Source organism: Mauremys reevesii, linkage group 7 (genome assembly GCF_016161935.1).
Source record: "Mauremys reevesii isolate NIE-2019 linkage group 7, ASM1616193v1, whole genome shotgun sequence".
In the NCBI taxonomy this organism is placed as follows: domain Eukaryota; kingdom Metazoa; phylum Chordata; order Testudines; family Geoemydidae; genus Mauremys; species Mauremys reevesii.
The window spans coordinates 58,681,361-58,706,734 of NC_052629.1; the positions used below are offsets into that span (position 1 = coordinate 58,681,361).

The 25,374-nt window shown below is 42.1% G+C and overlaps 1 protein-coding gene across 12 annotated transcripts in view; it reads right to left on the reverse strand.

Annotated features, from left to right (window-relative positions):
- ZMIZ1 (zinc finger MIZ-type containing 1) overlaps positions 1-25,374 on the reverse strand; it is a 486,685-nt gene that overhangs the window by 401,796 nt on the left and 59,515 nt on the right. For all 12 annotated transcript variants that reach the window (XM_039547295.1, XM_039547296.1, XM_039547307.1 and 9 more), the window contains one exon: positions 18,424-18,544. The gene's annotated coding sequence lies outside the window, so the exon portion shown is untranslated. The remainder of the gene's footprint in view (positions 1-18,423; positions 18,545-25,374) is intronic.

Genomic DNA, 25,374 nt, shown 5'->3' on the forward strand with positions numbered 1-25,374 from the left:
CATCTGAAAGTAAGTATCAGTCTCAAGAGCTTGCATCAAAAATCAGTAAAGTTAAACCTACAAATAACCCTAAAACAAGTCTTCCAGGCACATGGTCCACCACTCTGCCTGGAGTTTCCTGTATCTCTAAAATAAGAAATCAGCAGCAATTCTCATTCCCCCCTCTCCCCCCTTTGGAGGGGAGGGGGGCAGGGGGAGATGGAGAGCAGGGTAGAAGAAAAAGTAAGGAAGAGGGGGGAAAAAGAGAAAGCAGAAGGAAATTTAACTTCACAGGCAATCAATTCATACCATCTGCAAAGCAAGTGAAATTCAAAATTTCTAAATGGGCTACTTCCTTCAAAATGAAAATGGTAATTTTTCCCCCCATTAGCAAAATCTGGACCTCAGTGCTGTCGTTAAACATATTCAGACATTAGCATTTTGACTTATGGTATACTCAACAAACCTCCACTCAGTAACACTTAGGGAATTAAATAGGCACATTAAATAAATTTTAATTATTTTAATTATAATTTTAATTAAATAGACACATCAATACATGTCAAGTTGTGCTTTTCTGCTTCTATAGAATTTCCTCTCTTTTTGCAATGCACCATAACTGGGGACCTTATCTTTCTGACTTCTTGTTGTAAGAATCTCTATATGGCTAATTGTAACTATTTATATTCTGCTGCGTGCCCGGTTCTATCTAGCTACTATAACATCATAAATGGAAATACTTTGGAAGGTTACACCTAACAGCGATATATTTCATTCAATAATTTTTAGCTAAGATCAAGTGTAATATCAGATAAAGACTTAAGTTGATGAACTATATCTTGTACATATACAGAGATGGATTTGATTATCTAACAAGTCTGTTTAATCTCCAGCCATGTTATAAGTTTGATTAAACTGTGTTCCTGGTTGCAGACTTTCACTAAATGAAATTTATAAAGGATTTTCAGTGTTCCAGTCCAAATGAGTGTAATATTTTCTAACGTGTGTGTGTGTGTGTGTGTGTGTGTGTGTGTGTGTGTGTGTGTGTGTGTGTGTGTGTGTGTGTGTGTGTGTGAGAGAGAGAGAGAGAGAGAATTTGACATAAAATATAGGATAATACTGACAACCCCTCATTAAACAGATTCACTCTGCATTCTACAAGAGAACTATGTTCTTATCTGCAATCACATTAAAAATTGCATGTCACAGAATTAAAATCAGTGTGTAGTCCATAAATAGAAAAACAAAATCAAAACAGCACACGGTGTCATGAGCACTATTTTACTAGTCTGCTATCAACCCACACTAGAAATTAGCATCAAATCCATTAGATGGCAGGATTAGGCCCATAGTTTGTAAACATCTGGCCCTTTAGTGGGTGGAGGCGTGACATGATGATGGTTGTTACTGGTGGTTAAACTTCTAACAGATTTATCATTTGGCACAAGTTGTGGAGCTGCTGCTTTTTGGCTGTAAGGGACTTTGTTTCCAATTTCAGGGACATATTGCATGCAAATTAATGAAGACTGAAAACCCTGGTGCAGTGGTGTGATCACAATTCTCTTGGGAGTGGGGTGAGGTGGAGATGCATCTAACCAGGTATTTGTACAGTGCCCTACCACCATAGTTATCGGGGCACTTGGTCTCATTCAGATACCTTTAGTCCTGCATTCTATGCTATGAGTTTCTTCATTATTAGCCAAATTTTGCTACAACTGATCATGCTAAAAGTGTTAGATACTGACTAGAAGAACTAAAGAGCCACAGAATAGATGAATAGAAGGGGGATGTGTTCTATTTTAAATGCTATCCAAACAAAATCATCTCAGCTATTGTAAATTTCCGCCAGTTATACCACCACTAAAATATAAGGGGTGAAGGAAAGGGAATAATTATCAAGAAAGTCACCCCAACTCCTAGAATCATAGAATCTCAGGGTTGGAAGGGACCTCAGGAGGTCATCTAGTCCAACCCCCTGCTCAAAGCAGAACCAAACCCAACTAAATCATCCCAGCCAGGGCTTTGTCAAGCCTGACCTTAAAAACCTCTAAGGAAGGAAATTCCACCACCTCCCTAGGTAACCCATTCCTGGCAAGAAACTTTTTACCCCATTAAACTAGAAGGACTTACTACACTTCTGATCTACACTGTCACATTTGACACTAGCCAGCTTGAAGGACAATATTATGAAACTTTGTATCTATGAATGTTATTTAATCTAATGATGAAAAATTTTACAATATAAATAATTTTGGGCTCTCTAACAGGATTCCATTTGTAACCCTAAGTAGTATAAAATACAAGAGTTAATTGCCTGTGCAAATATTTCAGGGTAGTGTTTACGTAATCAACAGTACATTAAGTACCAGAGTTGTGCTCGCTGATAGGTGAAAGAACAAGTTTGAAAGGCAACTGCACTGCCAATTAGCTTTCAACAAATATGTACACAAGCTGTGCTTGCAGGCTTATACTAAGCTTCCTCATTCTCTGTAGGATGCCAGGTTTTAGAATAGCTGGTTCTTCGATCTGTGTGAAACCCTTAGTTATCATATGAGAACTTGAACAAAAAGAGGGTTGCAAATTTTGGTCAACCAGAGGTCTAAAATGTCAGACTTCAAATTTCAAGTCTGGAGCATGGTTTTGGGTAGATTATGGTCATGAATATTGAAGCCAAGGTCTGACTGGGACAAAAACCCAAACCAGAGAAACTTGTGTCTTCAGGTTACCTTAATATCAGGGTCAGTCCAAAGAGGAAGATTGAAAATTTCCTATCCATCCCATGCCTTTCTATTCATAGAGAAAAACACACAGATACTCTGCTTTCTAACTCCTCCTCACTCATTAGGGCCCCCCTCAGGGATAGCTCATGGAAGTTGGTGGGTGGAGAAAGGGTAAAAGGAGAACACCCTTCAGATGGTATAACTGTGCCTATCAGAGCAATGGAACAGGATCCAAACACCATCCATAAGCCTAATGAAGGAAAGTCTATGTATAGCAAAATGTAGCAATTTCTCTCCCAGGCCAGGTACCTTGAATGCTGCAGGTGTGGGCAGAGATGCAAGGTATAAACAGCCCAGGTGTCCTGCAACAGAACTGTTTCCTTTGAAGGAGGACTCATGCTCAGAGATTTGTATTTGGATCCAAAACTGCCCCCAAACTCTGCCCAATAGAACTATTAGACTTCATGGAAAGACTACCTGACTACTTGTTTCTAAATAAACATGTCCAATTGTAATCACAGACTAATCAGGAAAGAGGTTTTCTTCCATACAGGATGTCATTTCTCTGCATTTTGGAATATGTGCCTTTTTCTACATGGCACCACAAATGCCATCACTGGGGAAAAAATGCAAAACGACCGGTTCTACCCAAACATTTCAACAGCAATGTATTTTATAGTGAATACGGTTCTCCAGCTTATTAAGGGATTGAAGGTATTCCATTCATGATTCAAAAAAAAAATGCACTTCTGTTTGGCCATGTTTACAGATTGTAAATCCAGTATATCAAGTTGAGGAAACAGGGAAACCCAGCTATACACCTAAGCAAGTCCACACACAAACAGATCTTTAAACTCTTAAGGGCTGTATCAAGTTTTAAAAGCTCTGTGTTACTCTAGCAAATCTTTAACAGCCAGGAATGGTGACAGTGAGTAAACAAAGGATTTTTCTAGTAATTCATTAGCTGGGTTATGTGGCTAACCAACAGATTAACAACAGTCTATTTTACCCACCCCCTCCTTCCCCACAGAGCCTCCATGGGGGGAGGGGGAAAAACATTATAACAGACTCTTCAAGCCCAATCATTTACACACTGTTATTTCCACTGGGGATGTAAGATGAAGATGACAGCTTATGTCCCACACACGCTATACTTGCCACAGGAAAATGTATTTAAAATACAACTAACTGCTTTGATGCCCTGTTCCAGATAAGAAAGAGGCTTAGCCATATATCCATAGTTGCTCCTGATTCAAACACAAACACACACACAGCGCTTGCTTTTTCCAGTGAAAACCTTGAAACACACAAATTCTACTAACCAATAGAAAGAAAAATTACACACATCGGCAGTATATGCAGCTCCCTTTCCACAAGGCACCAGCGATGTTAAGAATGTTTTCTCCTGCAAAATATTCTTTACTCTGCTCTCAATCCTCTTTGCAAAAAGGGGACTTTCTACTGAGGCATGTGCAATATGCAATAAAAGGCTCTGAAATGGGCCATCAGCTCTAGATCTAATGGTAGCAATTTGCTACTACTGTGCAAGGGTTCAGGGTTTGATTTGCAGATTAGGGACCTTGCTCCCATGACTGGGAGGCTCATAGAAACAAACAGATTGAACCAAGGGAGGGAATGGATAGGATTAAATAATAGGATCTCTGCCTCTCTTGCAGTGACCCCCACTGGTTTATCAGGAATGACACAAACTCAGAGACAGAGACTACAACCAAAACAGAAATTGTGGGACGAAATATTTTATATCATCTCTAAAGAAAATTAAACTGTAGACAGAACTAGTTTCACTGGGATCACCATTCTCCCAAACTTCTTTGCACTTTTTGTTTTGCCCTTTTATAGCAGTAATTTGAAAAAAAAGAGACAAATAATCTCTACTTTTATTTTTAACATCAATCTGAAAGTCACGATTGAGTCCTGCGCACCAGATTTGCCTGTCACTGGAATTGTTGGGTTTTTATTTTATTTTTTTGGTGTGTACTTACACTCACTCATGGGTGGATAAAATGTATACCATTTTATTAACATTGGTTTCTGTACTATACCAGTACAAGAGGCACTTCAAAGCCAATTCCTAAAATGGAACAAAACCATTGAGACAAGGACTGCACAGGTTTTTAAGCTAAGTAAAAATGATGTGCTGTCTTTACTAAATTATATTGAAACCACGCAGCTCATCAATATTATAGATTAATATTGGCCTTTGCTCTTCAGTTCACAGTATTTCTCCGGATGTATTTAATGGCTATTATCAGACTTTCATCTGAATTTCAATTTATCAGCTTTCAAATTTTCTACTATCACCCCTTTCTCATAGTGTCCATAATCCGTGGAGAAGAGATTGCTGATGGTGTTATCACAGGCAAACAGAATGAAGTTAATGGTAACAGGCACTCCTTGCTAGGTAATTATTATAGGAGAAAGAATGCAAATGAGACCTAATCTGTCTCTCACAATGGCAGAGGCCTTGGATTTGCATTAAACCTTTTTCAGCACTCTGCTACATAGGAGACTTTACAGATAACAATGCATCTGGAACACAGACTGCTTCCTCGACTCACTGCTGTTTATTAAATTGAGCCCAAGCAGGTACAGTTGTCCCTGAATGCCCTTCCCCTCCTCCTGCATTTCACTGCAATATTCCCCCTACACACAGACCTTTGATGCAAGAAGCTAATTGTGCATGCCAATTCTGACTGATTCGTGTCCACAGTGCATAAGAAGAAAATATTGTCTACTAATTATAGCAGGAGACTGAAAGTAAGGAAATCGGGATTCCATTCCCAGCTATGCCGTTTACTTGCCATGAGACCCTGGGCAAGTCATTTAAGCTTTCTGTGCCTCGGTTTGCTCATCTATAAAAATGCAGAAGTAACATTCACAAGGGCCTAGGGCCCTCCTGCACCTGTGAATGACATCCACCAAAAAGCTGCCAAGACTTCCTGGAAGGGCTCACAACCAGCTCAATGAAATGAGGACTAAGGGCCCTGTAGGAAGGGGTACTGCCTGGCTTCTCTAGCTATTAATTGGTTTCAGGAGAACAATGGCAACTCTTATCTTTTCATATATATATACACTGCTTACTGTATTTTTCACTCCATGCATCTGATGAAGTGAGGTTATGTCCAAATAAATTTGTTAGTCTCTAAGGTGCCACAAGGATTCCTCATTGTTTTTGCTGATACAGACGAACATGGCTACCCCTCTGAATCTTGTCCCTTCTTTGTTGCACAAGAATGATCCTCTAGACCCTTCAAGGAGGATTTCCCCAACATCCCCAGTGACCAACTTCGGTTACTGTGTACAAAGCTGTCCCAGTGTCTTCTGCTGGAGTTTTCCTGGGAAGGAATGGGAGTAGTTAAGACATGTTGAACTCCTCACCAAGGAGCCTACTAAACAGAGAGACAGTTCTCTTGGGAACAGTCAGGGGAAGCTACACAGTGTAGGTGTCCCAGTCCCATTATCGTCAACCTCAAGAGATAAACAAATCTGTTGTTAGCCCCCACCCTCCTAACCCCCAACATCATGAGATTTAAAAAACAAAAAAGAATAGTGTGTTTTTTAATCTGTTCTTTTGATTTTTGAATTCCACCTGCCCCTCCCCAGCAGCAGTGTATGACTGACAGCTAGTATTGCCACTCCAGAATTATTACGTAAAATGGCTTTGGTCCCTGCTGCAGGAGCACCCCTTCACAACATCTGCCTGTCCCCTGACCAGCAACTAATGTTGCCTCCCAACCAATCCTGTCCCCACAGTCCCTGCATCAATTCCGCCTCTCAGCTTTAACTTGGCTGCTCCTAGCGTTCTTCCCCCCTATCCCAGGCCTGAGGTAGGGCCTAGCGTCATCCCCTCGCTCCCCAGGTTGGGTGCTGCAGGGGGAATGGGGAAGAGCAGAGGAACTCTCCTGACCTCACTGTTCACAGGAGATGTATAGGTAGCAGAATCACCCTGAGCTACTGGGCTCTTAGCTCCCTCTCCCCTCTTTCAAGAATGCTTTTGGGTTGCTGAGGGGAAGGGGAAGAGACAGAGCTCTTCCTATAGCAGCTCTGATTGGTAGGAGGCAGGCAACGGGGGCAAGGCAGCCAATCAGAAGGGGCTCCCTCTTCCCCCACAGGCAGGGCTCTCCTGGTACGTGGCCCCTTGTTTCCTCTCAAGTCCTGTGTGTCATGTGACAAAAGGTATTATTACTTCCACCTACTGGAGACAGCAAAAAGTTTGGTGAGCTAGCAAATCCCTGCCATACAGGGGGATGACTTTCTCAAGATGAGACAGAACACTGAATCTACCTGCTGGCAGAGAGGAACTCGACCTAAACCGATATAGGACAATAAAGAACGAAATAACCATGGCTTAAAAAAAAAAAAAGCAACCAATATATATTTTGAGGACAAGTAGAGGCAGAAGTGATGGCAATCAACAAATTATAAACACTGATATTCTGTACTGGGTGTTGCTTCAAAAGCCAACATAAGTGACAATTCAATATTACGTCACCATCTATTGTTGATATTTCACCTAAAGGGCCCATTCTTTATTCTTTAGTTTGTATCTGTAAAACTAGCCAAACTGGACAGTCTCTAAGGAAAAGGATAAATGGACACAAATCAGATATTAGGAATGGAAATATACAAAAACCTGTAGGAGAACACTTCAACCTCCCTGGCCACACAATAGCAGATCTTAAGGTGGCCATCCTGCAGCAAAAAAACTTCAGGACCAGACTTCAGAGAGAAACTGCTGAGCTTCAGTTCATCTGCAAATTTGACACCATCAGCTCAGGATTAAACAAAGACTGTGAATGGCTTGCCAACTACAAAACCAGTTTCTCCTCTCTTGGTTTTCACACCTCAGCTGCTAGAAGAGGGCCTCATCCTCCCTGATTGAACTAACCTCGTTATCTCTAGCCTGCTTCTTGCTTGCTTATATATACCTACCCCTGGAAATTTCCACTACATGCATCCGACGAAGTGGGTATTCACCCACGAAAGCTCATGCTCCAAAACATCTGTTAGTCTATAAGGTGCCACAAGACTCTTTGCTGCTTTTACAGATCCAGACTAACATGGCTACCCCTCTGATACTTAGCAGTATGGAAATTATTACTATACTTTTTAAAATTTAGATTTATAAACAGGCAGGGGACATGCACTGCAAACCTCAGGTTAAAATATTTTTTGAAATATTAGTTGCTCACTCCCAAGTCACTGGTATACAGTATTGCCTTTAAGACAGACACATGGAAAATACATCATCAGCAACAATTCAAATGTAGCATACCCTGTTTCACATTATTTATATTAACAAAATAAGAAACTTAAATTTTTGCTAACACTAGAAATTTAATTATTCTAATTTCCTGTACAGTACGAATAATTACAGCTGTCACCTGTGTAGGACTATACTAAATGACTTGTTTCTTTGCCCTTCAAGCCACAGATATAGAGTCTCTCATGCTCTGTCTAACTTACAAGCCTGTTGTGGGACCTCGTTCACAGAGTTCAACTAAGGAGAAGAAATTCTAGCACCCACCTGAACAGACCAAGGTGTCAAATTCCATTGATACCATGACTGTGAAATACACCATTCTGAAACACTAATCACTTACTAGCTTCATGTTGGAGGAGATCACATGCATTAAACCTTCAGCCTGTGAAACACTAGCGTTTTCCCCTACATTTTTTTTCATCAGACCCCGTTTCAAATTAGTTGCTGACTTCTAGGCTTCTTCCCTTCTTTATGTTGATGCTATTTTCATAGGTTCAGTGGCTTTTATCCTCCACCAGGCTTTAATTCAGCCAGTTTAGCATGTGCTAAAGTAGAGTTATAGAGGGTGTTAAGATGTTAGCTAGCTCAGGCTAACCCAGTGGTTCCCAAACTGTGGGTCGCGACCTCCTCTGAATGGGGTCACCAGGACTGACTTCGACTTGCTGGGGCCCAGGGCTGAAGCCCGAGTCCCACTGCTCAGGGCCGAAGGCAAAGCCAGACGGCTTCAGCCCTGGGCAGCATGGCTCAGGTTGCAGACCCCATGACTAGGGGCTGAAGCCCTTGAGCTTCAGCTTTGACTCCCCTTCCCAGAGCAGTGAGGCTCGGGCTTTGGCCCCCTCACCAGGGGATGGGGCTCTGGCAGGCTCAGGCTTCAGTTCCTCCTCCCCGCCCCGGGGTTCTGAAGTAATTTTTGTTGTCAGAAGGGGCCACAGTGCAATGAGGTTTGAGAGCCACTAGTGTAACCTAATGTCATACTGTTAGATCCAACGCAACACATGGTCCAAACAGGTTGCATGCACTTTTCTTGCTTTACAGGAAAACAGACCATTTTTTGTTCTGAGTTCTACTTTTAAAGCTTTTCCTCCATAGCTAGCAAGGAAATTCTTATCGCAAAATTATTTAAAAACCAAAATGATGGTTTAGATGCAGAAATATAAAGCAAAAAAAAAAAAAAAACCCACCCAGAGGTAGTTGGCACATTCTTTGAACAAAATAGTTGGACAACAATATTGCCAAGCTAGGTAGCATGCTGTCTTCATAAGAGAATAATCGCACACAAAATGTAATTCCTGAGTTACTGACGCCAGCGTCTCCTGAGTAGCATCTTCTCATTTCCCTGGTTCAGCCTTGCTTTCAAGGCTCCCCCTGGCCTTTTCCCTACCATTCTAGCTAGCTTTTTGAGAGTTTGACTCACTATAGTGGAATTCTTTCGTTCGGTGGAGTCAACCTTTCAACTTAAGCCTGCAATATCACTTACACCCTTGAACCACTAGGGACGTCAGTTTCTCCTTTGTTGCTATGGAATTCATACTTGAATGACTGTAGGAAGCTTAGTATTTTAAATACATTTTCTTTTACTTGCTTATGTCTTACTATCAAGCCACTCAAATTCATTGGATACATTTCTCTAGTTCACATAGGCGTATTAACTTATTCCTACAAAACTTTGCGTGTAAAGGGACTCAGAAACAATTTAATAGCATGAGTTGTCATTAAAAGCCCTGCTCAGTCAATTTTTACACCAGTCTTTAAAACAATGTAGGATAGCTCAGAGTAAATTTGCTAATTCCGCCAAGAATACACTTTTCCTTTTGTAAAGGGGAAAGGGTTCATTTGTTATAACTGAAATACTGACTTTTCAGTAGATGGCAAAGCTTCTCAGCCATTTATTTGCCTACTGTAATTTGCATTGCCATTCATATACCAGAACACACTCTTACAGTTTCCACAGCATTTCAGGTGACACCACTGGAACGAGCCCAATAGTTTTGAGGCACTGTTGATGGCAGCCAACCATTTGGAAGGGACTAAGCAAATTTACTTCAGTTTAATAGCCAAACACACACTGGCTCATGACCCTCTGAGTCTAGATAAATAGCAGGTAAATCCCATGTGGATTACTACCCAGAGGTTGCTAACTCCCCTAGATTATGCAGGCAATCATGTGGTTGCACCAGTTTGGGGTACACCAACATTAACTAAGCAATACCAAATTGTTTACTTTCACATATTCTTATTTCATTTGTGAAGCTGTGTTTTTTTTTTTTTTTTTTTTTTTTTTGGTGAAAGCCCAGTTATCCCCAAAGGCAAAATAAGTATCTGAATTATCAGGGCCAGTAATTATTGGCCTCTGGCATACAGGAAAATGTACAAGGAACAATTTATCTGTTTTTAATTTAATTCCAGACCCCTATTTCCCAGCAACTGCACATGGCCACACTTCTAAACACACACCCCTAACTCAGAGTACAACAAAAGAGGCTAGTAATCTCCAAAGCCAGTGCCTTGCTACAGGCCCAATCAAACCCACATGTGGAGGAGACCAAATATTTTGCATTTTGCTTACTGCTAATAATGCTGCTTCACTTCATTAAAAGCAGCTTATCATTTTATCTACTCTCTCTGATTAATTAACCTCTGGTTAAAATGAATGAGCACTTGATTTCAGGATGCTATTAATGCATCACTGGTGAGCCACTGCTTGCATATTTCCATTCTTTTCTTTTTATTCCCTGATCATTCACACCACACTAACATTGTTTTTCAGACCTCTCTGCTTACTGTCCCTCCCCCTCAAATATGCCACAAAAATGCTTTCCTCCCCTTGGGGGGGGAGGAGGGGGAAAGAGAAAGAGAGAGGTGGTGGAGAGAGAGAGACAGGAGCTGTAACCTGAAACTTTCAATGCCTCTGCAGGAAAATGCAATTTAATAGTCTGCATTTTAGTATAATTTCCATACTGACCACAAGAATAGAAATAAAAGAATGGGAAGAAAGACTAGGCTGGTGAGGGCAGGTCAAAAGATACCATTAACACATGCAAATCATTTAGCTATCAGGAGTAGGATATAGTTTTACATGGCAATCACAAACAGTAGCTCCATTAAGAAAAACCTACATTCGGAAAGACGGAAAGAATTCCCTTCCTCAGCCAAATTCCATGTGCTATATATGAATAGAGACCTGCTACCGTATATACCTGCAAAGTTCACCATGGCACTTCCCTGTATCTAGATTTCTAAGAGGAAAATAAATAAATGAAATCACACCACCACACTTAAACTAAGTATTTTAGAACTGCAACAATCCCATTCAAACCTCTGGCTGATAAATAAGACTTCCCCTCACACCTCCAAACCCAATTTTACTGTTACCTACAAATCAGATATGCATCTTCTTTCCCCTCAATTGATTTTATTAATACGCCAAAATGCCCTTCTTCCTGTTCATTGAAAGGTTAAGCATTCCTTCCTCACAGATAAGACTCACAGTGCATTTGACCACTGAAGGGAAATCAGCCCCCTACCAAAACCTAAATAATAATGGTCTCATGATTTCAGGGAGGAAGGGGGGAGGAAATTCGTCTGTTCTCCACCAAAAATTAGATACGAAACATTTTAAAGATCATGACTACTCAGGTAAGTAATCTACCCCACCAAACAGACCAGGATTTTTTTAATACTTTGTTTCATTACCACCTAGAGGTCTCTTCCAAGATTGGGGCTCCATAGTGTTAGCAGCCAAACAGGAGTAAGAGAGTCCCTGCCCGAACAAGCTTACAGTCCAAATAGATAAGACAAAGGGTGAGAACAGAAGGGAAACAGAAGGACTGAGAAGGACAAGTAATTTGCCCAGCATTACACAGCAATTTAGTAACTGTGGGCTTAGCTGCTTGCAGCGCAGCAGCGCAGCAGTGACAACACTGCAAACAGCGCTGCGCGCTTGGCGCGCCAGTGCCAGTCAAAGCCCAGCGCCAGAGCGCAGCGCCCAGCGCTGCAGCTGTCCGTTATTCCCCAGGGGGAGGAGACAGCGCTGGGGCTGGCTGGTTTTCGCTGGGCGCGCTTGACTACGCTAGCGCTCAGCGCGCTGCGGCAGCGGCAGCTGCCGCGGCAGCGCTTTGAAGTTTAAGTGTAGCCATAGCCTGAGCTGGGAAGAGAACTCTTGCCTCCTAATTCCCAGTCCAGTACTTTATCCATAAGACCACACAACCTATTGGGTTAGTTTATGATTTCTGAATCACACACTACAATTCCCCTTTGATTTTGCATTTGTGAATGGGCAAGTTATTGAAATGTACAAGACTCTCACACGCATGTATATACAGAACCGAAGAATGGAGAAATGTATACATACACCAGAGCTTCCTTAACAGCAGGGAACAATTCTGCACTTGAGGGGGAAAAAACCCTTTTCATTGCTAATTTCCACAAATGGGATTAAGCCTGATTAAACTTTCCCATTAGAAGTATGTGGAACATAGGCAAAAGTAATGATAAAAACTGTCACACACACACATATAGACACACACACTTTTCCTCCCAGTCACTGATTACAGTTTAGCTCCACAGGCGCACTTTAAAAACCCCATTCTGCAGATTGTTAGGTTGCACTCCCACAACTCTTCTGCAGTCATTGCGAAGCATACTAGTCACAGCTCCTCTTAGTTAGAAGAGAATGTACAAGAGAAAAGACTTTAAATGTATAGCTCTGCAGGAAACTCTTTTCCTGGCCTGGGAAATTTTAAAAATGTAGGGGACAAACACCCCATTCTAAATGGGACAAAAAGTTGAAATCTTGAAAATTTTCAAGAACCAACAATGTGAAAAAATTTATTTTGATAATTGCATAATGTTTTATTATTTTGACTTTTTTTACTGTAATTAGTTAAATTGCAAAAACAAAAAGTCATTTCAAACAAAATTTTTCATCTTAAATTTTTTTTAAGTATCCAAATTGTCAAAACAGCCCATTAGAACAATTTCAAAACATTCCTCTTCTCCCCCCAAGTTTTTTCTAAACAACATATTCATCAAAATCTATCCTTTCCCATTAACATTTTTGGATTTGATGAACTGGTGTTTTCTGACAAAATGCATTTTTGAAAAATTCCTAACCAGCTCCTCTTGGAATGTAAAGTCTGACAATATTTGTTATTTTGTACTGCTTTATTTAGAAGTCTACTTAGTTAAGATTCATATAACAAATGTAAGAGACACAGATCTATTCCATTAACTCTGTACCATGTAGTTTATGATGCTGATGTCCAGCCATCATATGTCATGCAAGTAAAAAACGTAGCTCATCTCACAAATTGCCTTCCTCCATATTCTGTGTTCATTTTCTTCTCTTCACTCCAAGTTTTCTCCCTTCCATATATCTAGGATCTGTCCCCAATTCCACAGACTACAAAGGGGGTCTCCTCTTCTCGAATATCAGGGGTGGGCAAACTTTTTGGTCCAAGGGCCACGTCAGGGAATAGAAATTGTATGGCAGGCCATGAATGTTCACAAAATTGGGGCTGGGGTACAGGAGAGGGTGAGGGCTCTGGTTGGGGGTCTGGGCTCTGGAGTGGGGCTAGGGATGAGGAGTTTGGGGTGTAGGAGGGTGCTCTGGGCTGGGAACAAGGGGTTCGGAGGGTGGGTGGAGGATCAGGGCTGGGGAAGGGGTGCGGAAAGGGGTGAAGGTTCCAGCTGGGGGTACAGACTCTGGGATGGGGCTAGGAATGAGAAGTTTGGGGTGTAGGAGGGTGCTCCGGGCTGGGATTGAGGGGTCTGGATAGCGAAAGAGGGATCAGGGCTGAGGCAGGGGGTTGGGGCATAGGCTCCGAGCGGCACTTACCTCAAGTAGCTCCCAGAAGCAGTGGCATGTCCCTTCTTCGGCTCCTACGCGGAGGCGCGGCCAGACAACTCTGCACACTGCCCCATCCGCAGGCACCGCCCCTGCAGCTCCCATTGGCGCACCAGAGGAGGCCATTGGAGGGTGTAGGAGCCGGAGCAGGGCCATGCCGCCGCTTCTGGGATCCGCATGGTGCAGCCCCCGACCCATGGCCCTGGCCGGAGTAGAGTGAAGCTGTGCATGATGTGGCCGCCGACCAAGCGACCCAGCTGGAGCGCTGGAGCAGGGCTAAGCCGTGAAATCCGGCCCCTGCCCCAGCGGGAGCTTGCGGACTGGCTTAAAATGGCTCGCAGGCCGAATCCGGTCCACGGGCCGTAGTTTGCCCACCCTTGTCTTATATGGTATAACAAGACTTGGCAGGCTTTGATTTTTTTAATATAATTTTACATTATCAATTTTTATTTTAAGCATTTTTATCAATTTAAATTTTCAAAGCTGTGCAGAATTATGGGGGAGAGGGTCAGCCAATGGTTATTTAATGACCGTGGACCTTGATGAGAATCAAGATGTTAAAGCTTTGTAACAATTAAAATGTAACAACAGCTGGTCAGCATCACATGTCAAAATATACAAAGTAAATATTCTTAAATGGTTCAAAAAATTCTCAGGCAGCATTTTTGTTACTCTATCTGTAAATTTTTATTACTATTGATGGAAATATTTTTTCGTTGGTTTGTGTGTGGAAAGTGAAATTGACGTTTACTGATATTTACCGATAAAAATCTAATCCTTCCAAGCATAGGCATAACTAGCGCTTAAAGAGAGCTCTCCAGGCAAAGAAAAAATGCAAGCCTCCATGAAGCGCTCCTCCTCCCATCCAAGAAGTGCTGCTGAAGTATGACAGGGTCAATATGTAGAAAGGCCCCAATTCAGCAAATCATTTAAGCACGTGCTTAAGTCCATCCCTATTCATCAAAGTACTTAAACACAAGCATGTATTTAAAATTTAGCATAACTTAAAGTTAAGCATGCACTTAAGTGGTGATGTACTGTTTAATCAGGACTTAAGGCCTGTGCGAAGATTAGGTCTCCAGAGACTGGAACCCCTGGAAACACAAGCTCTGCTGTTAATTCATTCAGACTCAGAGGTCTGACTCCTGACTGGGTGCTGGATAGCTTCATAGCTCTGACACCGGATATGTTTGCTGTACTAGAAATCCTAACTCAAAAAAAAATTTTTTTTAAATAAAAGAAAAAAAAGACATTAAGCAAATATCCTGTTGAAACACTGCTCAAAGTCTTTAAAACTATTAACTTGATTTATGTGTGAAAAGAGCTTACAAACAGAGTAAGCTTACCACCAGTAGATAAGCTATTACAGACACCGCTTAACATACCACAGCGTCACCCACCTGAAATATGTTAGCTAGAAGCTGTATCACCTTTTCTCTGGAGATGGGTTAGGAGAAAGGGAAAAAATAAAATAAAGAGATGACTTTGCTCCAATCTTGAAAGCACTTTCTTCTTCTTGTTATTCTAAGTGTGTCAGTTATGAACAGGGTCTCACCTTTGTATATGATTTATACTTTCTAGGAGCGAAAAAATCTTTGCCCAAGTTTAATTGAAGAAAGGACAAAAAAAAGGTAACTCCACGTATAGCAATGAAACAACAAACATGAAACTTCAGCAAATGTTTGGCTACTTAACAATCAGACATTCCCTCCTTCCCCACCCCGTCAAAAAATACTTCAAAGTCCAGCAAGACTACCTTTCCTTCTCCCCCCCTTCCCCCACTATCCAAAAGGTTTCAGCCCAACAAACTTGGAAGAATTTTCCTTTTGCTTTGTTTCCAAAATATCACTACCATGTCCCACCTCTTCTCCTATAACTTTTCACCCCAAAGGATACAGACTGGGTGATAGCATTTGATAGCAGACTGCTGCTTAAATACCATACATAAGCAGACAGTTAAAAGCACATGCTGCACTAAGGTACTGTAAAGGGGCTTAACAATGTACATTTCTTTGTCTGACACATGGAAGCAGGACATCACCCAAAGCCAGCATGATCTCCCCAGACCTCTGGCATGTTGGTCAGGTGAAGAATACAGAAAAGCGGGGCATATAGGGACAAGGGCTATGCCTGAGCTCCTGGCGTAAGCAACAGCTGAGGAGGGGGGAAATATCTCTGACTTGTTACAGTAATGTGAGCCAGCAACAGGAAGAGAGGGGGTTATCCAAGGAAAAACCCAGTACTATGCTGAGGTAATAGAGGCACAGACCGAGTACCCTGGCCTAAGAGAAATGGTAATAGTCCTGAAGCAGGGCCTTCACAGGAAGAGACTGGGAATATAGGGTAAATGCAAAGTTTTCAGTTAAAAAAATATAATTGATTAAATCAAAACAAAACACAAACAGAACCCCCCCCCAAGGCTAATGAGCAGAGTCTCACCAAAAAAAAAAAAAAAAACCCACAACCCTGTGAGGTTTGGGTTTACAGGTTTACATTAACCCAATTCCTGCGAGTTTTGGGGTCTGAAAGAACCCAGAGACTGTAAGCAAGTTCAGCTGGAACTGCCAGGTTTTGCAGTGGCTTTTGCCCAGAACTCCAGGTCAGACCAGGCTTGCAAATCTCAGTCAATTTGCTCCAAGTTCTGGGTTTGAAATGAACATATCCCACAGCTCTAATAAAGAATCTGTCTGGGGTAAAGTGGATTTAGGGATTGTGAGGTGGCTTCTGCTAGCCTTCCTTCCCTATCAACTCCCTCTTATCCGTATGGCTAATTCAGGGAATACATGCCTGAAGCAGTCAGGAGATTCCCATGATTTAGTCTGGCAGCCAGGGAGAAAGGTTATCAGCCATTTTAAAACAAGATTTAGAGAGCCAAGCCAGCTGGGTAGTTGGTGCCATTTTTCAAAGGTGAGAAAGGGAGGAGTGAAACTTACCTTTCTACAGTAATAAGGATTAGTGGTCTGGGAGTCTAGCACTCCTCCCTCATTAAAAGATAGGAGACAAAGTGATAGACAGGTAATTACCTAGAAGGAGCCCTAGGGAAATTCCAGGAGACTCCATTAGAATGCTTCAACTGGTCTGTAGGTTTCTGCTTGTCTCTTAGTATCAATTGAAGCTCCCCAGAAAGAGTAACCCAAAAGGTCCATTGCTTTGTTTCAGAAGGTAATCAGTCACCCAGTAGGGGCCCTTCTAATAAAGGATTTGCTTTCTTCCCCACTGTCAGCAGCACAGTGGCAAGCATGGGACAGAGCTGCTCCAGGCAGATTTGCCTACCTGCAGTTTGTCATTTGGTCAGCAAGTTATATCCTGCAGTATCTGCACTTAGTCTGAGGTTTTACATTTTGCATCCAACAGTCTATGGGATTGTTGTCCATGGATACCCCGGAATCACAGGGCGAATGATTCATTTAGGAATCGGTTATCGTAGGATACAGAGAGCTAAAGAATGAACAATGGGCTTTCCAAAGGAGCCTAAAAGGAATTAGGTGCTCAAATCAACTTGGCTTTCAATGGAACTTGGACACTTAACTCCCTTAGCATCACCTGAAAGTCTCAGCAGGAAGTAACAACATTTAAAAACATGTTCTAAGATAGGTTCATCTAAAATACTTGTAAGGATAGAAACTGCTTTGCAATCATTAACTTGCAGGGCATTGGGGACATGGAATATAAACCATATTCCATATAAACCATATTCCAAGAAATGGAAAGATGAGTGAGGATTACATAAGGTCACATCATCATCTATGGCCATGGAATGTATTACATAGAGGCGCACACATACCATATTCTGGCACTTCTGCCTGGAACTAGAAGCATTTAAATACATGAAAAACAAGTTCAGTTGGAAGGAAGCATAGTGTAGAAGATAGGGCACTGGATTTGGATTTAAAAACCCTGGGTTCAATTCTTGGCTCTGCCACCAGCCTCCTGGGTGAACTTTGGCAAATCACATCCGCCCATGCCTCACTTTCCTCATATGTAAAAAAAAGGATATTGATATTGATTCTCTTTGTAAAGCGCTTTGACATCTACTGATAAAAATTGCTATGTAAGATCTAGGTATTACGATTATTAACCAATCTTTTCCAAATCTCAAGGAAAGATGCGATTCAAATGTAGAATTATTCAAATGTAGGTCATTTTACCTGAATCGGTATTTTGCCCAATAGGAGGCCTTTCTCCCCTGGTATTGATTGTAAATGACCACAGAGGACCTGAGGTGGAGGGCAGGGGCCCAGGAACTAAGCTAATGCAGATAAGTCATCATTCCACCAATGCACTGGCCATTTTTAAAAAAATTATGTTTTCTACTAACATTTTAAGCAAACCTTTTCCTGCAATTGCTCAAAATTAGCTCTCTATCCTACACGTAGAAATAGGCACATGACAGGACTGTATGCATGAATGAGCATACACAGAAGCCTCTCTTTGCACGAGTACATTGAAGAGGATGGAAAACCATCAACTTGGAGATGATCTAAGAAAATAAAAATTCCACATTGACAAGCTTATTCTAACCTTACCCTCCTTTCCCACCTGCTCCAAAAGAGGTTTAACAGGCAAGACACCTAAAGCAAGCAGATAACAATTACCTTTTACTTCTCTGAAGAGGCCGCCGCCAATTAGCACATTCCTGGAGCTTCTAATTCAGTCAAGAAAACAAAAGGGGGGTGAGCTGGGATTGATGTCTCAGTCTGTAACACACAGTACTTCCTAAGAGAGAGAAAAAACAGAAAAGGGGAAGGTAAATATCAGCTTTCTTGTCCTTTGAAGGTGCAGCAGATTACAGCAACTCCTCAGCATATCTATAGTCCCTCCTCATTTCTCCAGCCCCAAAATAGCCATCCGTGGCTGTACTGATTTGCTTGTCATGTCAAGGTCCAGAATGTGCAGGCCAAGTCAATGCTAATAAAAAAAAAAAAAGGGGGGGGGGGCGCATGGATTGATCTGAACTGTCAGATATCTTATCCAAACCCAATGTTTTCCGGGGTTGGGAGTAGGGGGACTCTATAAAGAGCAAGATACTGATCCTAAAATAACCTACAACAGGATAATTGCAAGGGAGATGCTAAAATATGCCCGAATATTCATTCAAATGAATTTGCCTCAGTCACGATCAGGCCCATTTCTGTAAAACATTCACATTAGTTGCTTTTATTGGTAAAACAACAGTGGCGGATTTTAATGTCACATGTCCAAATATTCACACACGTGCATGCGCACGCACACACATGCAGACATTTAAAAATCACACATACACATGCTTGTGTGCTCATCCTATCAAAGATCATTAATACCAACACGTGACGTATCTGAATAACCACTATCCCAATTTTAAATATTTGTATTTTTCATTTTCATTCCAGTGTATACAAACACCAAGGAACTCCTAACCCAGGTTACGTTCTTTAACAAATACTTTAAAATACAATCCAAAAAGATGAGGCACAAGTCAACAACCCTTCTCCACACTGAAGAAGCCAGTTCACAAAATAGAAACTTTCCCAACTCAGCTCCCACAATAGCTTAATCCCTCCCCTCAGAGGGATGTCTGGCCCCAACTGCCACAACTGGATGTCCAAGGAAGAAACACACCCCTGTCCAACACAAGTTTCCCCAAGAAAGGCACTGGTGTGGACAGCGCTATGTGAGTAGGAGATGCTCTCCTGCCAACACAGCTACTGCTGCTCATTGTGGGTGGTTTAATTATGCTGGTGAGAGAGCTCTCTCCCGCTAGCATAGAGCGGCTACACAAGAGACCTTACAGCGGCATGGCTGAAGTGATACAGCTGTGCCGCTGTAAGGTCTGTAGTGCAGACATAGCCTTAGGCAGGCTTAGCATAATCCTTAGCCAAAGAGAAACTTAGAACAAGGAACCCAATGCTCAGCCTCAGCCTCCACCACCTAATAAGCTTCTTACAGAGTTTCACTCATTTCTGTTATCCCAGTCAGGACTAACTTGCCCTCTCCCTCCACATACCACTGTCAGAAAAAGAGGTGTTTTTTCAGCCTTCCCATTCCTTCCCCCACAGCTACCACCAACCTTAGGAAGTACTCAAAGGTGTCTCAGATTTCATGGTCCTCTTCCTCTCACTGGTGGCTAGCCCCAAATGAAAGGCAAACAAGTTTTGTGGGGGTGGGTTTTTTTGGGGAAATCAAAGAGATACATATGAAATAAATTTGCCTGATTAATATATTTGAGGAAATGGCAAACTGCTCTCTGCCCTTCTCTGACTGAGGGTTTATTTAAAGGATTGTCCCTGAAAAATCTAAGTATGAATTGTCTGAACACAGAAGAAATTAAGATTACCCTTTTCCCCAAAAAGAAAAAACAAATGCATCTAGTACCAAACAGTAGCTAACTGTGCCACTTGATCCTCATCTCTCTAAAGAGGTCATTTTTATCTGATGCTGGGGAACCTAACAGGGAGAAAAGGGAAGGTAACCCCATCATAAGTAAAACTGTTCTTAAAACCATTCAATGCACAGTACAGTTTCTCCAATTCCAAAAGGCCACTGCTTCTGCATCTGCCAGGGAGACTAAACCTCCACTCTTCACCCTTTTCTACCTGCTAGGCAGACTTAAAGCTGCAAGGATAATTCTGACCGGCTTCCCCTCTAGACACATGATGGCCTAAAACAGAATTCACAAAGTAACAACAATAGTGTAAATAAAAAATGACAACCTCAACAAAGATCCTGGAGGAAAAGACACAGAGACTGCACGCAACAGGAGTGAGAGAGATAAAGAACAAAAAAGATCAGTTGCACAAAATGTCTCCTGTTCTGCCCTGCTACATCTGCCCATTGAAGTACCCAGACAAAATAAACCAATGATCCAGAATGATAGATCCTGAGACACAAAAGAATCATCTAAAAAAAAAAAAAACCTCCCCAACGGCAGACTCTCCCACATAGTAGAATAGCACAATTATATACAGTTTCCCTATTTGCATCTCCTCTACACATCAGGTACCATGGTTGTTTGCACTAAATTGCCTTCAACCAATTTCAGATAAGTAGTAGAGTACTCAAAATGTGACACTTTTTCATGCAAAGGGGAGTAGGCTTAGAGCCCTGATTGTGAAGAACTGAAAAGAAATGACCCTCAATGAACTGGTTGTGACATATGTACTTCCTGAGGCAATGCACTAATCAATATTTACTGACAGACTCACCACAGACCATGTCGGGAAAGACAGCAAAAGAAATACACACACTTATTTTGCATTCATCAGTGATACAAATCAAATACATCCTTCTTTCCTTTTTAATTATTAAATCAAAGACACGCTTTAGGCAGCATTATGATGAAAAGTCTGTACGGATGATTATAAAAACCACAGACACCAGTCAGGTGGAGCCAGTTAGGAGTTGCTATGCTAGTTAAATGTCCTATGTTTTAAATATATATTATATATAAAAATCATACACATAGTTTCACTCTCCTAAAACAGAACAGGGATTTGAACCTGGGTCTTCCACATCCCCACTAAGTATCCTAACCACTCAGCTATAGGCTATTCTAGATTGGGAGAGCAGGGGTCATCTCTTGCTTTCACAATTCCATCCTGATCCCGAGAAACCTTTCCTGATGAATGTTTCCCCTAAACTCACCCTTTTGCAGGAAAAGCTTTGGATTGGCATTTTCAACAAAAAACAGTTTTCTCAAACATTTCCTGACCAGTTCTAGTCACTAGCCCCACTGAGGGCCACAGCCAGGACTCGACAATCACTGCTCTTACAGAGACAGCTGTAGTCCTCCTCCCACCATGAACAAAAAGAGAATTGGGACCTACAGAAAAGCAAAACATCTGCAAAGCTCTCTCGTTATCCTCCTTTGCCATTATGCTTACAAAAAACTTGACACGGAGAAAAAAAGGGAGTTCTGTGTAGTACTTCTTTTTATAAACATCATATTCCCCTCAGGTTATCTGTAGTATTAACTTGCCTGAATGCCAGGAGCCCAGGCGGCTGGCAAGTGAGGTACAGCCAAATCAAGAATTTCCAAAAGCCATGAAATACATTCTGCATATTTTTTTTATTTCATTGATAAATATATACAGATTTAAGGACAAATTGTCACTGGGCTTAAATGTCATAACTCACTCTTTCCAGTGGTGAACCACAATGCCAGAAACTTTGAAGAACATAGTGCCACATGAGACTCAAATCTTGGCATACCTAATAGTGCCTCAAGAAGTTGCCTTGTTACCATGGCAATTTACAACACCCAGGAGTCACTTTATAATGGCATTGCTGTGGTAACCACCGCTTGGTGAGGCCATGGCAGGTTTGTAGCAGCCCGGGACGCAGGAGGGTTGCGGGCATGGGGCCTACACTCTGTGCGTTTCTGGTCCCAGGTGTGCGCGTGAGGAGCTGCCATTAAGCCCTGTGCCTGCCTTATGCTCTTCCCCCCACCCTCCCACGCTGGGCTGGGTAGCGGCTCCAGCTCCTGGGTTCACCTGCTGCTTCTTCACTGTAAATAAGGACAGCTTTTAGTAGCTATTCAATTAAACACTGGGTAGCCTATTTTGTGATTTATGCCTCGCCAGTCAAAAACCTCATGAGCAACCAGTGGCCAGGAGTTAAATCAAAAGGAGGCTGTAAAGGGAAATGAAACAATGGCAAAGACAAGGGTCCTTGAGGGAAACAATTTGGACAATACCCCGTCTGGCTCCATGCAGCCCAGAATGGATGACTCTTCCCAAGGGTGAGCCTAAGGAGTCTACTGTACTCAGAAAAGTTGCTTCTCCCTGCCAGTTAGATGGAGTTAGATAAGCTGAGACGAACTTACACCTTAAACTTTCTTTGCCAGCTGTTGGGTCATATTTACAAGGGGCCTTTTATTGTTTTTATCCTTTGCTCTACATGCTTTGTACCTTAGATGAATGAATAAATGATGCGATGTTGTTTGTGTCACTGCATACTTAAGATATGCCTGCACTACAACAGCCACACGGATACAGCTATCATCATAGTACCATAGCTGTACCGCCATAGTATAGACGCTTCCTCCGTTGACAGAAGGGGTTTTCTTAACGCAGTAGTTAACCCATTTCTCCGAGAGGTGATGCTTAGGTTGAAAGAAGAATTTTTCCATCAACCAAGCTAGGTCTATAGTGTGGGTTAGGTTGAACTAACTAGACTGCACATGGCATGACATTTTTCATAGCCCTGAGCGATGTAAATCTAGATATTAGACTAGGCTTATTACTGTCACAGGCTCCTGAAGGTAAACTATTACAGGTGGCAAAACCCAGTTGGGCCTGTGTAATTAACTCGGTTGGAAACTGGGTGGCTGCAGCCCAGATATCCAGTCAGAGTGGCTGGACTAGAGTGGTTCCATCCAGTGAGGTGCGGGAAGCCAGACTTGTCACATAAGAGCTGCATTCCAAAGGGACTAAAGCGATCTAAGGCACAGTTCATCCTGTAGCCATGAAACGTGACTCCCCCATGTCTGTCTGCAACTGTTATCACTAGTCTTCTACTTCCAGCATGAACTTTGGGGGGCAGAAACCATCTTCTTGTTCTGTGTCTTCAATAGCACTTTTATCAGTCAGGGGAGTGAAAAAGTAACAAAAAACAACGCCACTGACTGACGTAAGTTACACTGACAGAAGCACCGGTGTGGATAGCGCTATGTTGGTAAGAGATACTCTCCCGCCGACATAGCTACCATAACTCATTGGGGCTCTCCCCTGCCAGCACAGAGCGGCTACACAGGAGACCTTACAGCGGCACAGCTGCATCGGTACAGCTGTGCTGCCGTAAGATCTCTAGTGTAGACATAGCCTCAGTGACTTGCCCAACAGCACATAGGATGTTTATGAGCCAGGAAATGAACCCAAATTTCCCAAGTCCCAGACCAGTGCTTTAATCACAAGACCATCCTTCATCTCGGGCACTCTTTCCTATCATTTTTCTTGTTCTGCTTTTCCCCCTCTCCCTTAGAAATGAGAAACAACAGATCTGGTTTTCTCTTTTTTTTTTCCTGGAGGACTTCTTGAGGGTCTCAGATGTGTACTCAAATGGACAAAGATTGAATTTTTAGCAAAGTTACCCCTTCTCCAAGTGATCAATAAGCACTGGAGTTAAACAGGCGCTAACAAAAAAGGGAAAAAAAACCCAAGATTTTTACACAGAGTAAGTAAAAATCCCTTTCCTTTTACTGCTTATCTTTCAGCCTCTTCACCTAGAAGACCCAATAAAATTATTACTTCACTAGTCACCACAGAGCCTTCCAGGGTAGATGAGACCATAGGCACCAACTCCGTGGATGTTCGGGGGCTGGAGCACCCTCAGAAAAAAAATAGTGGACGCTCAGCACCCGCTGATCAGCTCCTTCCCCTCCCTCCCAGCTCCTCCTGTCCGCACTGATCAGCTGTTCAGCAGTGTGGGCAGGAAGAGGCGGAGTGGGGGGGACCTGGGTAACCCCCACAGAAAGTTGGCGCCTCTGGACGAAACCAAAAATTTCTAACTGTAAAAAGTCAAGAAAAAGAAAAACAACACTAGGAGGGAGGGGACACATGATGAAGTGGCAAAAAGTGCATGAATGATTCCCCAAATTCATACCCTTACAAGTTGGAGTTCAATGTTCCTTACAACATTATTTCATGTATCTGGGAGATACTCTTATCGAATTTACAAGTCTCTGCCACTATTCCCCACATCCACTACCAGTCACAAAGAGCAGCAGCCATTTCACAAGCACCAGACAGCTAAGCATCTTACTACGAAACCATACACACAGCTCTGGTCTGTATGCAGAGTTGGTTCTCTGCAGTTGTCTCTAGTGTGACCAGATGTCCCAATTTTATAGGGACAGTCCCAATTTTGGGGGCTTTTTCTTATATAGGCACCTATTACCTCCCACCTCCATCCTGATTTTTTACACTCTGGTCACCCTAGTTGTCTCCAGCCACTATTCTCTCCTACTTCCATGGCTGTCTACACTGCAGACACCTTTCTTTACGTTATAAGGCTAGTACACACTTCACATGTCTCCGATGAAGGGATCTTCACTTTCTGGAGCATGTTCCCTCACTGCTGATTAAAACGGAGGGTGTATTTATTTTAAAATCACTGTACTAGTCTCTCCTTATTTTCTAAGGCCTACAGTTTGGAATAGGTGTTTCCAAACATAAAAGCTCCACTACAAATATCTTTGCAAACAGAAAAGTTGCAAAAATATTTATGGAAATGAAAACAAAGGGTAGGAGCATGGTCAGATGAGTCATGAGGATTTCATTAATAATGTTTTCTCATAATCTGACCAGCTCCAGTGAATACACAGGTTTGCCCGTTAGTAGAAATCTATAAGCCACTTTAAACTTCATCTGTAATAATGGTTTGAATTGAGTAAGTTCTGGGTGTAGTAAATATCCTTCTACAATTTTCTTTAGGGCATTTGAAGAAGTAGGATTGCTTTTTACTAGGGCTGGGCTGTAAATTGTTTTTCTATCCCAGGAACAATGTTCAAGATGACAAAGATTTTTCCCATCCTGAATGGGGATGAAAAGTCAAATCAACAACTCAACAAC